The sequence below is a fragment of the Eptatretus burgeri genome, chromosome 2 (assembly GCF_056783735.1).
Source record: "Eptatretus burgeri isolate ZD-2024b chromosome 2, Ebu_testis_v1, whole genome shotgun sequence".
NCBI classification, from domain to species: domain Eukaryota; kingdom Metazoa; phylum Chordata; class Myxini; order Myxiniformes; family Myxinidae; genus Eptatretus; species Eptatretus burgeri.
In genome coordinates, this window is record NC_140962.1 from 104,280,976 (window position 1) to 104,288,889 (window position 7,914).

The window sequence follows — 7,914 nt, forward strand, 5'->3', positions numbered from 1 at the left end:
ACCAGAAGTTTCTACGATGATTCTGTACCAAATCAATCAAAAATCGAATGTTTTGGTTGTTTGACCTCCCTGTGACCTTGACCTTTGACCGATTTTGACCAAAATATAATCAGCGCTAGCCACCACCCTCCAGAATCACGTGGTCTAATTTGACATTGGAAGCTTCTTCCGTTCTCAAGTTATCATTTTTTGGATGTTTGACCTCACTGTGACCTTTGACCGATTTTGACCAAAATCTAATCAGCACTAGCCATCAGCTTCCTGAATCACGTGGTGTAATTTGACATTGGTAGCTTCTTCCGTTCTCGAGTTATCTGTACCAAACCATCAAAAATCGAATATTTGACTTCACCGTGACCTTGACCTTTGACTGATTTTGACCAAAATCTAATCAGCACTAGCCATCACCCTCCTGAATCACGTGGTGTAATTTGACATTGGTAGCTTCTTCCGTTCTCGAGTTATCGTGCCTACAAACAAACAAACAAACAAACAAACAAACAGAAACGGAAGGCATCAATATACTTACAAAATCTTTAGATTTCGTAAGTAACAAACAAGCAGTCATAGACTGGTACTTACGAAATCGTCAACTTGACCTCTGACCTTGTCTAATAAAAGCTGTCTCTCGAGAAGGTAGCGAAGCAAAGCAGAAGTTTCTACGATGATTCTGTACCAAACCATCAAAAATCGAATGTTTTGGATGTTTGACCTCACTGTGACCTTGACCTTTGACCGATTTTGACCAAAATCTAATCAGCACTAGCCACCACCCTCCTGAATCACGTGGTGTAATTTGACATTGGTAGCTTCTTCCGTTCTCGAGTTATCATTTTTTGGATGTTTGACCTTACTGTGACCTTGACCTTTGACCAATTTTGACCAAAATCTAATCAGCACTAGCCATCACCCTCCTGAATCACGTGGTGTAATTTGACATTGGTAGCATCTTCCGTTCTCAAGTTATTGTGCCTACAAACAAACAAACAAACGGAAGGCATCAATATACTTACGAAATCTTTAGATTTCATAAGTAACAAACAGAAACGGAAGGCATCAATATACTTTCGAAATCTTTAGATTTCGTAAGTAACAAACAAACAGAAACGGAAGGCATCAATTTTCTTAAGAAATCTTTAGATTTCGTATGTAATAATAAAAATAAAGCATAACCCTTGAATGAGTAGGTGTGTCCAAACATTTGTCCGGTACTGTATTTGTATACATAGATATATAAATATATAGCCTGGTGTTGGCGCAGTGGTTCGGGCAGCGGCTTGGGATCCAAAAGGTCCTGAGTTCAAGCCCCGTTGGGCCACTGAATTAATACACCAGGGGGTTGACTCAGTCTGTCATCCTTCCGAGGTCGGCGAAATGAGTACCAGTGTACTGGGCCGGTGTATACCCCGGTTAAAATAGGTGTACCAGATCCCTGTGTCGTAAGAGGCGACCAGGGTTGCGTCAGGAAGGGTATCCGGTGTAAAACATGTGCCAAATCACTATGTGGATCATACGGATGATCCGCTGTGGCGACCCCGAACGGGAGCAGCCGAAAGAAATAAATAAATATATATATATATATATATATATATATATATATATATATATATATATATATATATATATATATATATATGTGCTGCATGCCTGCTTTCGTCAATTATTATTTTAGCCACGAACATTAACTGGAAGCAAGCTCACACGATGAAAGAAAAATGTGTACACCAGCTTGAAATACCATAAATTTGGTGCAGCTACCAGAAATCTCTGCTGGCAACTTTCAAGTCCTGTTGGCCTTGGAAAGATTAAAGCCTGAACTTTGCTGATGCACCAATTAATGGTAGATATGCAAAGCTTAAGGTAGGCAAAATTGACATGCTGATGATGTACTCTACGATGGACTGTTGGATCAATGAGTTTCTGCTCTATAGAAGAAATCATCTTCCTCTTGGCCATACATTCCACAGACATTCCATCTGCAGCAAAAGCAGCATGTTAAAACAAGCTATAGCTGTGAAACTGGACTGAGTGGAAATTGAGGTGGGGGAGGGATGGGTTAAACATTTCGATGAGGTCATTGTTTTTTTTGAAAGATATCCTCAATGAATACTAAAAAACAAAGCCATCCACAACAGACTGCGAGATCTTAAGGCAGAGAAGCATTCGATCCTGCTAAATATATACACATAGGAACAGTCTCTGAGGCAACCTTGATCTTGCAGGAACTAAACCAGTTCATTTAAAGAGCAATGAACAAAACTTGATGCCAAATTCGACGTTTTTCATGCATTACAGAAAGCCTCCACTGACACCAATCAACAAGACTGTGTTCTAGTTCACACAATATAAATTTACCAGTAAGACTTTACCTTTACTGGATAAACTTCCAAATGACATGTTACAAAAATGCTCAAGCAATACCCCTATAGTTCCAGTACAGAAAGCTACTCATTGAACAAAGGGACAATCACAGCCCTTCAAATGAGTCAGAATCGCTGGTCATTTTACATGTGGCAGCAAACAGACGAGTCCTGCTTGAGACAATCACAGAACGTAACAGATGACATTGTGCTGTTATATTGCAGATGTTCTCCTGTTTGACAGTCTATCATTATACATTATTTTCATCCACTGAAATAAAAAAGGAAATACTGAAATGAATCGAGAAAAAAAAAAAGAAAAACCCAGAATAATTGGTGCTGTACCATTCTCCAAAAACTTTCAAATTCATTTCATTCTAATGCCATTCCCATATGCTTTTCCAATTATTAAAATACAGTGCCGTCTCAAGTTTTTATCAAACCATATTTTTTGAGATTGTTCGACAAGGAATTAAATGTTTATTAAATTTGCACAATAAACCCTCAAGTACTCACTGCAAACATACCAAAAGCAATTTGTTTCTTAACCGGTCCCTCTCCCACACCAACCCCCATTCTCTTTGGCAAGCTTCCCGCATTGAGGTAGTTTAGCATGAAAAACCCAACCAATCCTAAATTGCTTGCTAAGGGAATTGAGCAACAAAAAAAGACTTGTAACCAATAAAGTTTGGACAATAACAGACTGCAGACGGAGAGGTCAAGCCTTTTTTCAGTGAATATAAAACGATGATGTTTCAACAGTAAATACGGCACCTGGGTCTGTATCCTGTGGAGACCACGGAACCAAAGGATCTGACCACGACGAAGTTCTCGTTCCGCATGGTCAATCTCCTCAACATCCTCCTCAAGATCATTCTCGAGAATTTCATCATTCTGTGCACCATGCCCTGCTTCCTTCAAGAACTTCAATCGACTTGTCGGGATAGTGGCTATAACCTGTAATAAAAGGCATTACTGTTACTGTTTTGCAAATACCATTACACTGTATGGAGTCCGTCATGAGTCTCATTTTAGTGCTTGTATGGTGACTAAGCATTCCAAAATTTGAATCCCCCTGCAACATGCTTATTAACCGGTCCCCCCAACACAGCAGGAGATGGGTTTTACAATTGCTTTTGTATGTCTATCTGTCCAAGCCATAACTTTTGTTTTTTTAAACCATTTAAGCTTTTGTCATAAAATTTTCAACAAACTTTTATAATGAGCATACGGAGAAAAATAATAAATAACACTGGTCAACAAAATCGAAATTTTTTCTCTCATCAAAGATGTAAACACTTTTCCAGATCAGTTTTGCACGCTGTTTCCAAATCTGTTTTAGGTTTAATTCGAACATGTCTCATCAAAATATTGTTACGGATTTGGAAACCTTGCACACTCAACTTTCAGGTCGCAAAGTTAGTTATTTCAATAAGTATGTGTTTATAGTTAGAATCCTTCCTTCTGTCTAATGGGAATTGCATGTGTGCGCGAAGAGTTATTTTTTAGCTAGGTTTTTCCTCATCAACAACTACTACTACATCCACTACAACAACGCCACCGTCCCACACTCGACCGGTTGCCATTGCCCACGTGTTGTTGGCTGAAGGCGTGGGCGGAGCCTCCAACGCCTCAGATCGAGGCTCCGTCCCAAGGAAGGGCATGTACCGTTTCCTCCAGCCAAGGAGCGAAGGGCGAGCATGACACACACACCCCAGCCAATCGGGAGGTGACCATGAGTCATCTGACAACCCCTCGTCCAATCAGGAGGCGAGTGGGACGAGAAGAGGCCCCTCCCACCTAAAGAGGAGTAGAGTGGTTGTATGGACCAGTGTTTGGAAGACAAGGGTGCGTTCTGCAGGATCGTGGTGATTGCGTTCTGCAGGATCGTGGCGATTGCGGTCTGTGGTCTTGGTGGCGAGTGCGGCTTGGTCTGGGTCATGGGTTTGAGTCCCATCGTGGTGTTTGGCGTTGGAGCGCTCGAGCTTGGATCCCAGTTCCCGTCCACGGACTCCGAACTCCACAAGTGCGGGTCCGGTGAAACCGCACGAGGTGGGGAGGTACCCGGCTCTACCGAAAATAGACCCACGAGGTCCATTTCTTGTGTGTGTGTGTGTGTGTGTGTGTGTGTGTGTGTGTGTGTGTGTGTGTGTATGTGTGTGTGTGTGTGTGTGTGTGTGTGTGTGTGTGTGTGTGTGTGTGTGTGTGTGTGTATGGGGCACTGTCCTGTAAGTACAATTGTTTAAGTGCCTTGTACATACCTGCATTGCTATTAGTCGGTTTAACTCTGCTCTGTGTTCCCCTCCCCGGTTATTCTTTGTAAAATGAACCCCTGTTAAATGTACCAGCTCGTTTTCTGTGCTTTCCTTCATTGGCCTAGCATGGTGCGGGTTTGAGAATTAGTAAGGCCGTTTGGACTGGTAAATTGTTCATTTGGACCGACAGATCTTGGTAATCCCTGCTCGGTTTACACCCGGATCAGGCTCGGTAGACGGCCCGTTCTGCCCGAGGTCCGTCGAGGGTGTGACTTCCCCGGTAATTTGATGGCGTGGGTATTTAGGTATATTGAAGTAAGGCAATTAACCCTACCCCACGCCGTCGGAGAATTGGCGATCACGGTCCCTAAGTGACCCGTCGACTCCGGAGTTGTCTGGGGTGACGACCTATAAATTCCGGGTGTTCGGTGGGAGACGACTCCACTGCTCCACTTAGTGGTCGTTTATCGCCACCGAACCCTGGCCCACAACAATATAACTGGTAATAATCACACGTTAAACTTGTCAACATCACAACTTTATTCATTTTCAGTATAATTCCCAAAAACGTTATACACACCATACACTTGGTTAAATTTATACAGTCCAGTAAACTCTCAAATATCCTGGGTTATGACCAATTGCGGGCAGCCACTTGTGTTCCGATTTCATTTTCGCAGGAGTTTATTTTGACTAATCGTGATTTTTGAGCTGGGATGAGTCAACATTTGCGTTTCATGCATGCATGATTATCTCCCATTGCAAACCTATTGCTGTTTCTCGCGCACCATTTTTAATGAACCCAACTGTAAAGCGATGGACAAAGTTAGTTGTCTCCCAAAAAGAGAAAGGTTATGACATTGGTGAAAAGACAGAGTTGTTAGATCAGTTGGTTTGAGGTTAAAATGTGTGGGCTGCCATTATGGGGTCAATGGTTGTTGGTAGAACCTTCCCCATTCCTAAACCTTAATTTTCCTTCAAACCTAATTTCCAAACTTTCATTTTCCAACTCTGGATTCAAACCTCATTCCCAAAATCTTATTTTACGACACCCATACACGAACCCCATTTCCAAATCCTTCTTTTCCGATACCCGTACTCGAGCACCCATTCCCAAACCCCTATTTTCTGACACACATACTCGAACTTCATTTTCAAACAGCCTTACTCAAACATTCATTCCCAAACCTTTAGTTTCTGACACTCGTACTCGAACCTCATTCCTAAACCCTTATTTTCCACCAACCATACTTCAACCGCCATCCCAAAACCCTTAAATTCTGACACCTGTACTCGACCCACCATTCCAAAACCCTTAATTTCCAACACCAATACTCAAACCCCCGTTGTAATGCTTTATTCTCAACCGCAGCTCGTGAAACAAATCATGGTGTGTCGGAGCAGGTGCTTTTTTTTAAACACAGCCAAGATGGGATTATTCTAGAAGAGGATGCCATACCTTGTACCTTCCTCTCCAAGCAAAAAAAAAAAAAAATCGGGGTTTAAAGTAACGTGGTTAAGGATCGTGGTACCCTTCTCTTTTGTGGCAATGCTGCAGGCGACTTCATCGTTAAGCTAATATTGTTGCGAATCTGGAAGCCATGAGCACACAACATTCAGGTCCTATAGCTCAGTTATTTCGATAAATGAATGTGGATAGATAGCTCCCTTTCCCTAGTCTAATGGGTGAATAAATGCACATGCGCTGTGAGTTACTTTAATAGTTAGAATTTCTACATCAAATACAACAACTACGGCTACTACAGCTCCAAATACAACAACTACGGCTACTACAGCTCCAAATACAACAACAACGGCTCCTACAGCTGCAAATACAACAACTACGGCTACTACAGCTCCAAATACAATGATGGCTACTACAGCTCCAAATACAATGATGGCTACTACAGCTCCAAATACAACGACAACGGCTACTACAGCTCCAAATACAATGATGGCTACTACAGCTCCAAATACAACAGCGGAAACCCTCTGCTCCCAGCATTCTCCGCGCGCTCGCTGGTATGCGGGCATATTCGGAATGCGTTCGGGGATGAATTCCATTCCCAAATAGGGTCATGGATCCATTCGCTTGGACCGCGCCCGAGAGCGAGCCACACCTGAGCGAACCACACCCAAGAGCGATAAAAAGGGATGTGGAGATCGAGAGAAGGAAGAGATCGAGATCGGAGGAGCGAGGGAATCTGCGGAAGTGTCAAAATCCGTGCGAGTGAGAGAAACTGGGGGAGCGCGTGAGGATCCGCTGGAGCTCGGGAGGCCGCTCGCGGTTCGCTGGTGTCTGGATTCGGCTCGCCTCTCGCTGGTGCCCGGTTCGAATCAGCTCGAAGACCACACAAGGTGGACAGGTCCGAGGCAGGCTCTGGTCTTCAGCTCGCCTTTCCCTCCAAGCTGGAGGCTTCACTAAAGGCCGTGGCCACCGTTTCTTTGGGTGTGCGTCTGAGTGTGGGCCCATCCAAGTACATAATAAATTGTTAAGTGCCTTGCTGTACATACGTGCATCTCTTATTTGGATAACTCTGCTTCTTGCGTGCCCTCCTGCCCCATTATAAACAAAGCCATGTGTTAAATGTATCAGTTCGTTGCTGTGTTTCCTTCCATTGGCTTAGCGTGACGCGTGTTGGAGAATTAGCAAGGCCGTTGTTGCCGCCGTAAGGGGACATTTGGACCGACGGATCTCGGTGATCATCCGCTCGGGTCAGACACGGTTCGAGCATGCTAGTGGCTCGTTCCGTACGAGCGCCGTCGAGGGTGTGAATACTCGGTAAACTTGCCACGTGGAGCTCTAGGTATTTTGAAGATTGGCAAATAACCCTGTACCACGTGGTGTAATTATTGACGATTCACGGTCCGGTAAGGGACCCGTACTTGTCGGAGTTTTCCGAAAAGGTACGATCTAAATTCAGGGTGTTCGGTGGAGTTGACTCTGCAGCTCCATGTAGCAGTCGTGCTCGTCGCCGATACCCGGCCCGCAACAATATTGCTTTTCCGAACGGGAATCACTTTCACCGCTCCACCTCCCCCCCCACCCCTCCCCTCCCCCCACTCAAACTTCCCTCCACCCCCCTCCCCTCGCTCACCCTTTCCCCTCTAACAGCATTATCCCGAGCTCAGTCTTGTGTTCTCTTTCTGGAAGAGTACAGTGTGAGTACGTAATGTTCTTACCCTCACCAGCCTCATTTTGTAACAAATTAAAAAGGTAAAAAGTTTTGTGTTTTTGTTTATTTTATACTGAACTGTACTTGTGTGGATCGGCTCGCTACGCTTGCCTCTCCACACGT

At 43.9% G+C, this 7,914-nt stretch overlaps 1 long non-coding RNA gene across 1 annotated transcript in view; it reads right to left on the reverse strand.

Moving 5' to 3' along the window:
* LOC147032720 (uncharacterized) overlaps positions 1 to 3,535 on the reverse strand; it is a 25,361-nt gene extending 21,826 nt beyond the window's left edge. Inside the window, exon 1 of the long non-coding RNA XR_015055320.1 lies at positions 3,135 to 3,535. This is a non-coding gene — a long non-coding RNA (uncharacterized LOC147032720). The remainder of the gene's footprint in view (positions 1 to 3,134) is intronic.
* Positions 3,536 to 7,914: the final 4,379 nt, after the last annotated feature.